The sequence below is a fragment of the Leptodactylus fuscus genome, chromosome 1 (genome assembly GCF_031893055.1).
Source record: "Leptodactylus fuscus isolate aLepFus1 chromosome 1, aLepFus1.hap2, whole genome shotgun sequence".
In the NCBI taxonomy this organism is placed as follows: Eukaryota; Metazoa; Chordata; class Amphibia; order Anura; family Leptodactylidae; genus Leptodactylus; species Leptodactylus fuscus.
The window spans coordinates 315,729,126-315,745,206 of record NC_134265.1 but is presented as its reverse complement, the minus strand read 5'-3'; the positions used below and the strand labels follow the sequence as shown (position 1 = coordinate 315,745,206).

At 46.8% G+C, this 16,081-nt stretch overlaps 1 protein-coding gene across 3 annotated transcripts in view; it reads left to right on the top strand.

Annotated features, from left to right (window-relative positions):
* Window positions 1-16,081, top strand: part of KCNIP4 (potassium voltage-gated channel interacting protein 4) — a 477,594-nt gene that overhangs the window by 427,068 nt on the left and 34,445 nt on the right. The window lies entirely within an intron of this gene.

Here is a 16,081-nt window from a genome sequence, read left to right as displayed (position 1 = left end):
CCTGGGTTCAAATCCTGCCAGGAACAATATCTGCAAGGAGTTTGTATGTTCTCCCTGTTTTTGCCTGGATTTCCTCCCTTTCTACAAAAGACATACGGATAGAACAAAAAAAAAGTACATTGTGATCCCTATATGGGGCTCACAATCTACATTTAAAAAGAATAATAATAATAATAATAATAATGCTTAATCTGACGGTGTCACTGACTACACCCCTTGGCAGCCTTCGTCATGCTCCCTTTTTGGAAAACTTGCAAAGGTGGCTCAGATCTTATTTTTACACAAAGCTGTGTTTTATATGAAAAATTGCAACTTTTTATGCCTTGCACACCAGAAAACTGCTATGAGTGTTCAGGAGGGAAAGGGACAGAATAAATATAATATGTGCCTCTTCATACACTAGGCTGTTAGAAGGAATGGATGGCAAATTGTGGCCCCCTTCCAAGTGTTGCTATTGAGCCCATGTATACCCTGGTGTACACATCTTTGTTTTTACTGAGGCTCACAATCATACACATATATATATATATATATATATATACTGTATATATATGTATGTAATGTATGTATGTTCCAGCCAGGCACCTAAAGGGTGTATGGTAAGACCCACACCAGGGAGGTCAGCTGTGTAATCAAGGCCTGATATAGTTTGTGTGTGAGGACTAGGAGTGTGGCACCACACTGACAAATCTGACTTGTCCAGATCGAACCTACAAACAAGGTACTGAGCCACCCGTTGTTGTTGCCAAGGTGGGAGTCTGGTAGCCAGGCTCCTGTATAGTCAGAGGAAAAGTTTCTTATGTTTAGTTAGTTCTCAGCCGAGAAGGTTTTTGTTTTGTTTGTGCCCCTGCAAAGGCAGTTTATGCACAAGAGGTGAATAAATATTGAACTTAAGTGCAACCCATTGTCTGTGTCCCTGTTTCTTGCACTGCTACTGAGAATCAACCTGAGTGATTCCCCACTATATATATATATATATATATATATATATATATATAATGTGTTTGACTAACAAGCATAAACCAAGCTAAGAGGCCATTGTAGAGTTTTCACTTGCCACAGCATAAGTATAGTTAGCCCAAGACTACAGAATAGTGAAGGTTATCCACATCAATAACTTCTCCGAGGCCTTACTTGTGAAGACTCCATCAAAGTGTCCCAAGACAGTGAAGAAATCTACTGTCAATCCTCAGCGCCTGTCAATAAGTAGACTTCATTAGCCTCAGGTATAGATACAGTAAAGGGTAGACTCGGCATAATACATCTCTTCACAATATCTGATTGATTTTCTGTATCTGCACTGTCTTCATATATTTCTTTCTAAATACAATCTTAGAGGTTGCTGTGGGAGAAATATCTTGTTATCCGGCTATGGCAGAATCAATGTTTACTCTAGCAGTCTAGAAATTCTAGAGATTATCCTGCCCATAGCAGTGCCAGACCTACCGTAAGGGCTCGGGACAGCTATAGAAGCCATAGGGTTACAAGCTTGTTTCTAACTCCTCACAACTTACTTTTTACTGTTCTTGTGTCTAACCAATAAGAGGTTATTATTTCGCCTTCACTTTATTTTTTTTATTACCCCAAACATCTGCAAAAATACATTTTACTGAGCACTTACATAAAAAGTGTTTACTATGTCAGACTATAAAAATGTTCGACATATAGAAAGCTAGATATTAGATAAATAGATATTAGAAAGATTGTAAATCTATAATCCAATGTGACACTTCGGTCCCAGCAGGAACCTTTTTCAATCCAGATAGAAGAATAGATAGACAGAAAAAACAAAACAAAAACCCAGAGAGATAGATAGATAGATAGATAGATAGATAGATAGATAGATAGATAGATATTAGATAGATAGATATTAGATAGAAAAATAGATAGATAGATAGATAGATAGATATTAGATACATACATACATACATACAAAGATATTAGATAGATAGATAGATAGATAGATAGATAGATAGATAGATACCTAATTCTGTACAGACAGACAGACAAATATAGCTTTGTAACATATTAAAGATTAAATATAAATGATACAGATTGAGAGTCTTCAGTAGATAGTACCTTTTAATGATATATGAAAAGATGATGACAAAATAACTACCTTTCCACACTACTTAGGTCTAATGGCCATGCATGATAAGGAGACCTAAGTAGTCCTGAAAGCCTGTTATTTGCCATCATACTTTTAGTTAGCCTTTCAAAGGCATAAACTACTGAGTGCAGAAAACTCTCAATTTTTTATCATTAAGATAGATAGATATCTTGATACATAGATATAGACAAATAGATAGCTAGATAGACAGACAGACAGACAGACAGACAGACAGACAGACAGACAGACAGATAGATAGATAGATAGATAGATAGATAGATAGATAGATAGATAAAGATACATTAAGATAAGATAATTAGAGATGAGCGAACAGTGTTCTATCGAACTCATGTTCGATCGGATATTAGGCTGTTCGGCATGTTCGAATCGAATCGAACACCGCGTGGTAAAGTGCGCCATTACTCGATTCCCCTCCCACCTTCCCTGGCGCCTTTTTTGCTCCAATAACAGCGCAGGGTAGGTGGGACAGGAACTACGACACCGGTGACGTTGAAAAAAGTAGGCAAAACCCATTGGCTGCCGAAAACATGTGACCTCTAATTTAAAAGAACAGCGCCGCCCAGCTTCGCGTCATTCTGAGCTTGCAATTCACCGAGGACGGAGGTTTCCGTCCAGCTAGCTAGGGCTTAGATTCTGGGTAGGCAGGGACAGGCTAGGATAGGAAGGAGAAGACAACCAACAGCTCTTGTAAGAGCTAAATTCCAGGGAGAAGCTTGTCAGTGTAACGTGGCACTGACGGGCTCAATCGCCGCAACCCAGCTTTCCCAGGATCCTGAATGGAATACACTGTCAGTGTATTCCCGTATACCCGATATATACCCCGATACCCGTTCCAACGGTGTGCCCCCCCACCTTCACCCCAGAAATACCCTGCAAGTCCCCTAGCAATAGAATTGGGGCTATATACACCCACAATTTTTACTACTGGTATACAGTGCCATTGTCTGACTGGGAATTCAAAGAATATATTGGGAATACAAATACCCTCATTTCTTGCTACTGCCATATAGTGCCAGTTTCTGACTGGTAATTCAAAGAATATATTGGGGTTACGTGCACCCACAATTTTTACTACTGGTATACAGTGCCATTGTCTGACTGGGAATTCAAAGAGTATATTGGGAATACAAATACCCTCATTTCTTGCTACTGCCATATAGTGCCAGTTTCTGACTGGGAATTCAAAGAATATATTGGGGTTACGTGCACCCACAATTTTTACTACTGGTATACAGTGCCATTGTCTGACTGGGAATTCAAAGAATATATTGGGGTTATAAATACCCTCATTTCTTGCTACTGCCATATAGTGCCAGTTTCTGACTGGGAATTCAAAGAATATATTGGGGTTACGTGCACCCACAATTTTTACTACTGGTATACAGTGCCATTGTCTGACTGGGAATTCAAAGAATATATTGGGGTTATAAATACCCTCATTTCTTGCTACTGCCATATAGTGCCAGTTTCTGACTGGTAATTCAAAGAATATATTGGGGTTACGTGCACCCACAATTTTTACTACTGGTATACAGTGCCATTGTCTGACTGGGAATTCAAAGAGTATATTGGGAATACAAATACCCTCATTTCTTGCTACTGCCATATAGTGCCAGTTTCTGACTGGGAATTCAAAGAATATATTGGGGTTACGTGCACCCACAATTTTTACTACTGGTATACAGTGCCATTGTCTGACTGGGAATTCAAAGAATATATTGGGGTTATAAATACCCTCATTTCTTGCTACTGCCATATAGTGCCAGTTTCTGACTGGTAATTCAAAGAATATATTGGGGTTACGTGCACCCACAATTTTTACTACTGGTATACAGTGCCATTGTCTGACTGGGAATTCAAAGAGTATATTGGGAATACAAATACCCTCATTTCTTGCTACTGCCATATAGTGCCAGTTTCTGACTGGTAATTCAAAGAATATATTGGGGTTACGTGCACCCACAATTTTTACTACTGGTATACAGTGCCATTGTCTGACTGGGAATTCAAAGAATATATTGGGGTTATAAATACCCTCATTTCTTGCTACTGCCATATAGTGCCAGTTTCTGACTGGTAATTCAAAGAATATATTGGGGTTACGTGCACCCACAATTTTTACTACTGGTATACAGTGCCATTGTCTGACTGGGAATTCAAAGAGTATATTGGGAATACAAATACCCTCATTTCTTGCTACTGCCATATAGTGCCAGTGTCTGACTGGGAATTCAAAGAATATATTGGGGTTACGTGCACCCACAATTTTTACTACTGGTATACAGTGCCATTGTCTGACTGGGAATTCAAAGAATATATTGGGGTTATAAATACCCTCATTTCTTGCTACTGCCATATAGTGCCAGTTTCTGACTGGTAATTCAAAGAATATATTGGGGTTACGTGCACCCACAATTTTTACTACTGGTATACAGTGCCATTGTCTGACTGGGAATTCAAAGAGTATATTGGGAATACAAATACCCTCATTTCTTGCTACTGCCATATAGTGCCAGTTTCTGACTGGGAATTCAAAGAATATATTGGGGTTACGTGCACCCACAATTTTTACTACTGGTATACAGTGCCATTGTCTGACTGGGAATTCAAAGAATATATTGGGGTTATAAATACCCTCATTTCTTGCTACTGCCATATAGTGCCAGTTTCTGACTGGTAATTCAAAGAATATATTGGGGTTACGTGCACCCACAATTTTTACTACTGGTATACAGTGCCATTGTCTGACTGGGAATTCAAAGAGTATATTGGGAATACAAATACCCTCATTTCTTGCTACTGCCATATAGTGCCAGTTTCTGACTGGTAATTCAAAGAATATATTGGGGTTACGTGCACCCACAATTTTTACTACTGGTATACAGTGCCATTGTCTGACTGGGAATTCAAAGAATATATTGGGGTTATAAATACCCTCATTTCTTGCTACTGCCATATAGTGCCAGTTTCTGACTGGTAATTCAAAGAATATATTGGGGTTACGTGCACCCACAATTTTTACTACTGGTATACAGTGCCATTGTCTGACTGGGAATTCAAAGAGTATATTGGGAATACAAATACCCTCATTTCTTGCTACTGCCATATAGTGCCAGTGTCTGACTGGGAATTCAAAGAATATATTGGGGTTACGTGCACCCACAATTTTTACTACTGGTATACAGTGCCATTGTCTGACTGGGAATTCAAAGAATATATTGGGGTTATAAATACCCTCATTTCTTGCTACTGCCATATAGTGCCAGTTTCTGACTGGTAATTCAAAGAATATATTGGGGTTACGTGCACCCACAATTTTTACTACTGGTATACAGTGCCATTGTCTGACTGGGAATTCAAAGAATATATTGGGAATACAAATACCCTCATTTCTTGCTACTGCCATATAGTGCCAGTTTCTGACTGGGAATTCAAAGAATATATTGGGGTTACGTGCACCCACAATTTTTACTACTGGTATACAGTGCCATTGTCTGACTGGGAATTCAAAGAATATATTGGGGTTATAAATACCCTCATTTCTTGCTACTGCCATATAGTGCCAGTTTCTGACTGGTAATTCAAAGAATATATTGGGGTTACGTGCACCCACAATTTTTACTACTGGTATACAGTGCCATTGTCTGACTGGGAATTCAAAGAGTATATTGGGAATACAAATACCCTCATTTCTTGCTACTGCCATATAGTGCCAGTTTCTGACTGGGAATTCAAAGAATATATTGGGGTTACGTGCACCCACAATTTTTACTACTGGTATACAGTGCCATTGTCTGACTGGGAATTCAAAGAATATATTGGGGTTATAAATACCCTCATTTCTTGCTACTGCCATATAGTGCCAGTTTCTGACTGGTAATTCAAAGAATATATTGGGGTTACGTGCACCCACAATTTTTACTACTGGTATACAGTGCCATTGTCTGACTGGGAATTCAAAGAGTATATTGGGAATACAAATACCCTCATTTCTTGCTACTGCCATATAGTGCCAGTTTCTGACTGGTAATTCAAAGAATATATTGGGGTTACGTGCACCCACAATTTTTACTACTGGTATACAGTGCCATTGTCTGACTGGGAATTCAAAGAATATATTGGGGTTATAAATACCCTCATTTCTTGCTACTGCCATATAGTGCCAGTTTCTGACTGGTAATTCAAAGAATATATTGGGGTTACGTGCACCCACAATTTTTACTACTGGTATACAGTGCCATTGTCTGACTGGGAATTCAAAGAGTATATTGGGAATACAAATACCCTCATTTCTTGCTACTGCCATATAGTGCCAGTGTCTGACTGGGAATTCAAAGAATATATTGGGGTTACGTGCACCCACAATTTTTACTACTGGTATACAGTGCCATTGTCTGACTGGGAATTCAAAGAGTATATTGGGAATACAAATACCCTCATTTCTTGCTACTGCCATATAGTGCCAGTGTCTGACTGGGAATTCAAAGAATATATTGGGGTTACGTGCACCCACAATTTTTACTACTGGTATACAGTGCCAATTTCTAACTAGGAATTCAAAATGCGCAAGGCTCCCGGAAAGGGACGTGGACGAGGCCGTGGGCGAGGTCGGGGGAATGGTTCTGGGGAGCAAGGTAGCAGTGAAGCCACAGGGCGTCCCGTGCCTACTCCTGTGGGGCAGCAAGCATTGCGCCACTCCACAGTGCCAGGGTTGCTTGCCACATTAACTAAACTGCAGGGTACAAACCTTAGTAGGCCCGAGAACCAGGAACAGGTCTTGCAATGGCTGTCAGAGAACGCTTACAGCACATTGTCCAGCAGCCAGTCAGACTCTGCCTCCTCTCCTCCTATTACCCAACAGTCTTGTCTTCCTTCCTCCCAAAATTCCGAAGCTTTACAGAACAATAACCCAAACTGTCCCTGCTCCCCAGAGCTGTTCTCCGCTCCTTTCATTGTCCCTCAACCTGCCTCTCCACGTCACGATTCCACGAACCTAACAGAGGAGCATCTGTGTCCAGATGCTCAAACACTAGAGTCTCCTCCATCTCCGTTCGATTTGGTGGTGGATGACCAGCAACCCACCCTCATCGACGATGATGTGACGCAGTTGCCGTCAGGGCATCCAGTTGACTGGCGCATTGTGCGGGAGGAGGAGATGAGACAGGAGTTGGAAGAGGAAGTGGTGGATGATGAGGACACTGACCCGACCTGGACAGGGGGGATGTCAAGCGGGGAAAGTAGTGTGGATGTTGAGGCAGGTGCAGCACCAAAAAGGGTAGCTAGAGGCAGAGGCAGAGGTCAGCAGCTTAGGCGAAGCCAGGCCACACCCGGAATCTCCCAAGATGTTCCAGTTCGTACCCAGCCCCGAAAAACTCCCACCTCGAGGGCACGTTTCTCGAAGGTGTGGAGTTTTTTCAAGGAATGCGCCGAGGACAGATATAGTGTTGTCTGCACAATTTGCCTCTCGAAATTGATTAGGGGCTCTGAGAAGAGCAACCTGTCCACCACTTCAATGCGCCGTCATTTGGAATCCAAGCACTGGAATCAGTGGCAGGCAGCAACGGCAGGACAAAGGCCGCCTGCCGTTCACGCCACTGCCACTGCCTCTGCCTCTGCCTCTGCCACTGCCACTGCTGACTGTGCTGGCGATGCACTCCAGAGGACGAGCCAGGACACCACTTCATCTGCCTCCGCCACTTTGTTGACTTCTACCTCATCCTCCCCTGGTCCTGTCTTATCTCCTTCTCCTGCACCATCAAAGGCACCATCAGGCGTTTCTTTACAACAACCCACCATCTCTCAGACATTGGAGCGGCGGCAGAAATACACTGCTAACCACCCACACGCGCAAGCCTTGAACGCCAACATCGCTAAACTGCTGGCCCAGGAGATGTTGGCGTTCCGGCTTGTTGAAACTCCCGCCTTCCTGGACCTGATGGCAACTGCGGCACCTCGCTATGCCGTCCCTAGCCGTCACTACTTCTCCCGGTGTGCCGTCCCCGCCTTGCACCAGCACGTGTCACTCAACATCAGGCGGGCCCTTAGTTCCGCGCTTTGCACAAAGGTCCACTTGACCACCGACGCGTGGACAAGTGCATGCGGACAGGGACGCTACATTTCACTGACGGCACACTGGGTAAATGTAGTTGAGGCTGGGACTGCTTCCCAAACTGGCCCGGTGTACCTCGTCTCCCCGCCTAACATTCCTGGCAGGGACACGAGAAGAACACCCCCCTCCTCCTCCTCCTCTACCGCCTCCTCCTCCGCCTCCTCCTCCGCCACCGCCTCCTCCTCCGCTGTTAGATTGACCCCAGCTACGAGTTGGAAACGTTGCAGCACTGGCGTTGGTAGACGTCAGCAGGCTGTGCTGAAGCTGATCAGCTTGGGGGACAGACAGCACACTGCCTCCGAGGTGAGGGATGCCCTCCTCGATGAGACGGCAATATGGTTTGAGCCGCTGCACCTGGGCCCAGGCATGGTCGTTTGTGATAACGGCCGGAACCTGGTAGCAGCTCTGGAGCTTGCCGGACTCCAACATGTTCCATGCCTGGCCCACGTCTTCAACCTAGTGGTGCAACGTTTCCTAAAGAGCTACCCCAATGTTCCAGAGCTACTGGTGAAAGTGCGGCGCATGTGCGCCCACTTTCGCAAGTCGACAGTAGCCGCTGCTAGCTTAAAATCTCTCCAGCAACGCCTGCATGTGCCACAACACCGGCTTTTGTGCGACGTCCCCACACGCTGGAACTCAACGTTTCAGATGTTGAATAGAGTGGTTGAGCAGCAGAGACCTTTGATGGAATACCAGCTACAAAACCCTAGGGTGCCACAAAGTCAGCTGCCTCAGTTTCACATCCATGAGTGGCCATGGATGAGAGACCTTTGTGACATCCTACGGGTCTTTGAGGAGTCCACAAGGAGGGTGAGCTCTGAGGATGCGATGGTGAGCCTTACAATCCCGCTCTTGTGTGTTCTGAGAGAATCCCTGATTGACATCAGGGATAACTCAGATCACACAGAGGAGTTAGGGATAGCATCCGATCCGTCACAGCTGGAGAGTAGGTCCACACATCTGTCCGCTTCACTGCGTTTAATGGAGGAGGAGGAGGAGGAGGAGGAGGAGGAAGAAGAGTTGTCCGATGATGTGATGGTGATACAGGAGGCTTCCGGGCAACTTCGAATCGTCCCATTGTTGCAGCGCGGATGGGTAGACATGGAGGATGAGGAGGAAATGGAGATTGAACTTTCCGGTGGGGCCAGAGGAGTCATGCCAACTAACACTGTGGCAGACATGGCTGAGTTCATGTTGGGGTGCTTTACAACCGACAAGCGTATTGTCAAAATCATGGAGGACAACCAGTACTGGATCTTTGCTATCCTTGACCCCCGGTATAAAAACAACATCTCGTCTTTTATTCCGGTAGAGGGGAGGGCCAATCGCATCAATGCTTGCCACAGGCAATTGGTGCAGAATATGATGGAGATGTTTCCAGCATGTGACAGTGGCGGCAGGGAGGGCAGTTCCTCCAGTAGGCAACCAAGTTCTCACCGGTCCACACAAACGAGGGGCACACTGTCTAAGGTCTGGGACACCTTGATGGCACCCCCTCGCCAAAGTGCCGCCACGGAGGGTCCTAGTGTCACCAGGCGTGAGAAGTATAGGCGCATGTTGCGGGAATACCTTTCCGACCACAGCCCTGTCCTCTCCGACCCCTCTGCGCCCTACACGTATTGGGTGTCGAAGTTGGACCTGTGGCTTGAACTTGCCCTATATGCCTTGGAGGTGCTGTCCTGTCCTGCCGCCAGCGTCCTATCTGAGAGGGTGTTCAGTGCAGCCGGTGGCATCATCACTGACAAGCGCACCCGTCTGTCAGCTGAGAGTGCCGACCGGCTCACTTTGATAAAAATGAACCACCACTGGATAGAGCCTTCATTTTTGTGCCCACCTGTGTAAAGCACCCCAACATGAAACTCCATGTCTGTACTCAACCTCTCCAATTCCTCCGCATCCTCATACTCATCCACCATAAGCGTTGCACAATTCTGCTAATACTAGGCTCCCTCCAACATGATTTCCCCCAACTCTGCTGGTTAGAGGCTCCCTCCACCCTGATTTCCACCAACTCTGCTGGTTAGAGGCTCCCTCCACCCTGCTTTCCCACAACTCTGCTGGTTAGAGGCTCCTTCCACCATGAATTTGCCCAAACTGGGCTGTTTAGAGGCTCCCTCCACCATGAATTGGTCCAAACTGGGCTGGTTAGAGGCTCCCTCCACCATTAATTGGTCCAAACTGGGCTGGTTAGAGGCTCCCTCCACCATGAATTTGCCCAAACTGGGCTGTTTAGAGGCTCCCTCCACCATGAATTTGCCCAAACTGGGCTGTTTAGAGGCTCCCTCCACCATGAATTGGTCCAAACTGGGTTTTTTAGAGGCTCCCTCCACCATGAATTGGTCCAAACTGGGGTGGTTAGAGGCTCCCTCCACCATTAATTGGTCCAAACTGGGCTGGTTAGAGGCTCCCTCCACCATGAATTGGTCCAAACTGGGCTGGTTAGAGGCTCCCTCCACCATGAATTGGTCCAAACTGGGGTGGTTAGAGGCTCCCTCCACCATTAATTGGTCCAAACTGGGCTGGTTAGAGGCTCCCTCCACCATTAATTGGTCCAAACTGGGCTGGTTAGAGGCTCCCTCCACCATGAATTTGCCCAAACTGGGCTGTTTAGAGGCTCCCTCCACCATTAATTGGTCCAAACTGGGCTGGTTAGAGGCTCCCTCCACAATTAATTGGTCCAAACTGGGCTGTTTAGAGGCTCCCTCCACCATGAATTGGTCCAAACTGGGCTGGTTAGAGGCTCCCTCCACCATGAATTTCCCAAAACTTGGCTGTTTAGAGGCTCCCTCCACCATTAATTGGTCCAAACTGGGCTGGTTAGAGGCTCCCTCCACCATGAATTGGTCCAAACTGGGGTTTTTAGAGGCTCCCTCCACCATGAATTGGTCCAAACTTGGCTGTTTAGAGGCTCCCTCCACCATGAATTGGTCCAAACTGGGGTGGTTAGAGGCTCCCTCCACCATTAATTGGTCCAAACTGGGCTGGTTAGAGGCTCCCTCCACCATTAATTGGTCCAAACTGGGCTGGTTAGAGGCTCCCTCCACCATGAATTTGCCCAAACTGGGCTGTTTAGAGGCTCCCTCCACCATGAATTTGCCCAAACTGGGCTGGTTAGAGGCTCCCTCCACCATGAATTGGTCCAAACGGGTTTTTAGAGGCTCCCTTCACCATGAATTGGTCCAAACTTGGCTGTTTAGAGGCTCCCTCCACCATGAATTGGTCCAAACTGGGGTGGTTAGAGGCTCCCTCCACCATTAATTGGTCCAAACTGGGCTAATTAGAGGCTCCCTCCACCATGAATTGGTCCAAACTGGGTTTTTTAGAGGCTCCCTCCACCATGAATTTGCCCAAACTGGGCTGTTTAGAGGCTCCCTCCACCATGAATTGGTCCAAACTGGGCTGGTTAGAGGCTCCCTCCACCATGAATTGGTCCAAACTGGGTTTTTTAGAGGCTCCCTCCACCATGAATTGGTCCAAACTGGGCTGGTTAGAGGCTCCCTCCACCATGAATTTCCCAAAACTTGGCTGTTTAGAGGCTCCCTCCACCATTAATTGGTCCAAACTGGGCTGGTTAGAGGCTCCCTCCACCATGAATTGGTCCAAACTGGGGTTTTTAGAGGCTCCCTCCACCATGAATTGGTCCAAACTTGGCTGTTTAGAGGCTCCCTCCACCATGAATTGGTCCAAACTGGGGTGGTTAGAGGCTCCCTCCACCATTAATTGGTCCAAACTGGGCTGGTTAGAGGCTCCCTCCACCATTAATTGGTCCAAACTGGGCTGGTTAGAGGCTCCCTCCACCATGAATTTGCCCAAACTGGGCTGTTTAGAGGCTCCCTCCACCATGAATTTGCCCAAACTGGGCTGGTTAGAGGCTCCCTCCACCATGAATTGGTCCAAACGGGTTTTTAGAGGCTCCCTTCACCATGAATTGGTCCAAACTTGGCTGTTTAGAGGCTCCCTCCACCATGAATTGGTCCAAACTGGGGTGGTTAGAGGCTCCCTCCACCATTAATTGGTCCAAACTGGGCTGGTTAGAGGCTCCCTCCACCATTAATTGGTCCAAACTGGGCTGGTTAGAGGCTCCCTCCACCATGAATTGGTCCAAACTGGGGTTTTTAGAGGCTCCCTCCACCATGAATTGGTCCAAACTTGGCTGTTTAGAGGCTCCCTCCACCATTAATTGGTCCAAACTGGGCTGGTTAGAGGCTCCCTCCACCATGAATTGGTCCAAACTGGGTTTTTTAGAGGCTCCCTCCACCATGAATTTGCCCAAACTGGGCTGTTTAGAGGCTCCCTCCACCATGAATTGGTCCAAACTGGGTTTTTTAGAGGCTCCCTCCACCATGAATTGGTCCAAACTGGGCTGGTTAGAGGCTCCCTCCACCATGAATTGGTCCAAACTGGGGTGGTTAGAGGCTCCCTCCACCATTAATTGGTCCAAACTGGGCTGGTTAGAGGCTCCCTCCACCATTAATTGGTCCAAACTGGGCTGGTTAGAGGCTCCCTCCACCATGAATTTGCCCAAACTGGGCTGTTTAGAGGCTCCCTCCACCATTAATTGGTCCAAACTGGGCTGGTTAGAGGCTCCCTCCACAATTAATTGGTCCAAACTGGGCTAATTAGAGGCTCCCTCCACCATGAATTGGTCCAAACTGGGTTTTTTAGAGGCTCCCTCCACCATGAATTTGCCCAAACTGGGCTGTTTAGAGGCTCCCTCCACCATGAATTGGTCCAAACTGGGCTGGTTAGAGGCTCCCTCCACCATGAATTTCCCAAAACTTGGCTGTTTAGAGGCTCCCTCCACCATTAATTGGTCCAAACTGGGCTGGTTAGAGGCTCCCTCCACCATGAATTGGTCCAAACTGGGCTGGTTAGAGGCTCCCTCCACCATTAATTGGTCCAAACTGGGCTGGTTAGAGGCTCCCTCCACCATGAATTTGCCCAAACTGGGCTGGTTAGAGGCTCCCTCCACCATGAATTGGTCCAAACTGGGTTTTTTAGAGGCTCCCTCCACCATGAATTTGCCCAAACTGGGCTGGTTAGAGGCTCCCTCCACCATGAATTGGTCCAAACTGGGCTGGTTAGAGGCTCCCTCCACCATGAATTTGCCCAAACTGGGCTGTTTAGAGGCTCCCTCCACCATTAATTGGTCCAAACTGGGCTGGTTAGAGGCTCCCTCCACCATGAATTTGCCCAAACTGGGCTGTTTAGAGGCTCCCTCCACCATGAATTGGTCCAAACTGGGTTTTTTAGAGGCTCCCTCCACCATGAATTGGTCCAAACTGGGCTGGTTAGAGGCTCCCTCCACCATGAATTTCCCAAAACTTGGCTGTTTAGAGGCTCCCTCCACCATGAATTGGTCCAAACTGGGCTGGTTAGAGGCTCCCTCCACCATGAATTTCCCAAAACTTGGCTGTTTAGAGGCTCCCTCCACCATGAATTGGTCCAAACTGGGCTGGTTAGAGGCTCCCTCCACCATTAATTGGTCCAAACTGGGCTGGTTAGAGGCTCCCTCCACCATGAATTGGTCCAAACTGGGTTTTTTAGAGGCTCCCTCCACCATGAATTTGCCCAAACTGGGCTGTTTAGAGGCTCCCTCCACCATGAATTGGTTCAAACTGGGCTGGTTAGAGGCTCCCTCCACCATTAATTGGTCCAAACTGGGCTGGTTAGAGGCTCCCTCCACCATTAATTGGTCCAAACTGGGCTGGTTAGAGGCTCCCTCCACCATGAATTTGCCCAAACTGGGCTGGTTAGAGGCTCCCTCCACCATGAATTGGTCCAAACTGGGTTTTTTAGAGGCTCCCTCCACCATGAATTTGCCCAAACTGGGCTGGTTAGAGGCTCCCTCCACCATGAATTGGTCCAAACTGGGGTTTTTAGAGGCTCCCTCCACCATGAATTTGCCCAAACTCTGCTGGTTAGAGGCTCAATCCACCCTGATTTTCAAAACAAATGTTGGTGCCAACCTCAACTTACTACAAGGGCCAAATTCACTGCTGGTGACAAGCTCTCCTCACTGCAAGTGCCAAATACACATGTTTCAAGGTGTTTTCCTACTGTCAGAGAGGTGGTATTGAGTGTGTAAAGTGTGTAGTTGTTAGGCTGTGATGTTGGGGTAATAGAGGGTCTTTGGTGTGTTAGATGCCCCCAGACATGCTTCCCCTGCTGTCCCAGTGTCATTCCAGAGGTGTTGGCATCATTTCCTGGGGTGTCATAGTGGACTTGGTGACCCTCCAGACACGGATTTGGGTTTCCCCCTTAACGAGTATCTGTTCCCCATAGACTATAATGGGGTTCGAAACCCGTTCGAACACACGAACATTGAGCGGCTGTTCGAATCGAATTTCGAACCTCGAACATTTTAGTGTTCGCTCATCTCTAAAGATAATCCTTTAATAGTCCCATACAGCAGCATGGATAATACAATAATATATTTCAAGAAAGAACACATACAAGCTCATAGCAGATAGAAAAGATACTAGGGGTTATAGCAACTAAGAAGAAAAGAAAGACTCAGGATCATTTAGTTCTCTGTGCAGAGTGATCACTTAGCCTGATGTTGATTATACAGCCTGCCCGTGGCTGAGAGGAAGGACCTCCGATAGCGCTCCTTCTTACACTTGGGGTGAAGCAGTCGGTCACTGACAGTACAGCCCAGTGCTATCACGGTCTCATACTGTACATGGGATGGGAGTTGTTCTCCAGTATGGAGCTCACCACGGACAGTGTCCTTCTGTCACCCACCACTTGTACTGGGCTAAAGAAGGACCAGCACAATTGCTCTGAATTGCCCATGGCTACACGCGTAGCCACCCCAGATCAGTAATAGGCAGAGAAAGGTCACAGGCTTCCAAGATATAAACTTGGCTATTTTTTATTCAAGCCAGTACACGGATACATTGCATACAGAGAAATGTTTATAAAGTATAGACACAGATATTTAATCCTTATGTAAAAGAGCTGATCGGAGCCCACAGACATAAACAGGCAGGGTGACCCCCGGGCACCAATATACTAACTTGTCTACAGATTAAAGGTGTTGTCCCATCACAAGGATCCTATCTATACTGCTTGTTAATGTGAATGTAAGACTTTTCGTAAACACATTGCTTCAGCAAAACTGCTTTGTTTGTCCACTATCTTACTTTATTCATTTTTTTTTTTACACATCCCTTGACTTATCTGGTCATAAGTCAAGTGATGTATCTGCTGCTCTCAGAGGGGAGGGAGGAGGGGCTAAGTGCACAGGAGCGAGCCTGGAGGGGGGTAGTTTACACTTTGGGGGGAGGGAAGGGGCCACCAATACAGACCCGGCATCCGCTGTAATAGAGAGGCACAGGTGAAGCCAGCAGCGGCAGGAGCAATGCTGCTATTCCGGAGGGGAGGGGGGGCGGAGGAGCGGAATAGCAGCATCGGACCTGCCACTGCAGGCTTCACCTGTGCCTCTCTATTACAGCGGATGCCGGGCCTGTATCACATTGTGAAGGCTGTACGTCCGATGCCTAGTGCATTGGCAGCGCACACGCAGGGCCAGCAGCATAGAAGCGACAACTTCTCGCCGCTGGCTTTGCATATGTAACCCCGCCCACCAATGACGCAACAAAGCCGGAAGACAAAAGAATTTACTGCAGCGAGTATGCAGGGGCGTAACTACCATAGAGGCAGCGGAGGCGGCTGCCACAGGGCCTGGGCCATTAGGGGGCCTGGTGACAGCCGCTACCGCTGCGTTTTTTTTTTTTTTTTAAATTGGCCGTTACGGGCCCTATTTACTTGCCGATCCTGGACATAATACTTTGTGCAGGGGCCACTATGGGGGATAATACTGTGTGCAGGGCTTA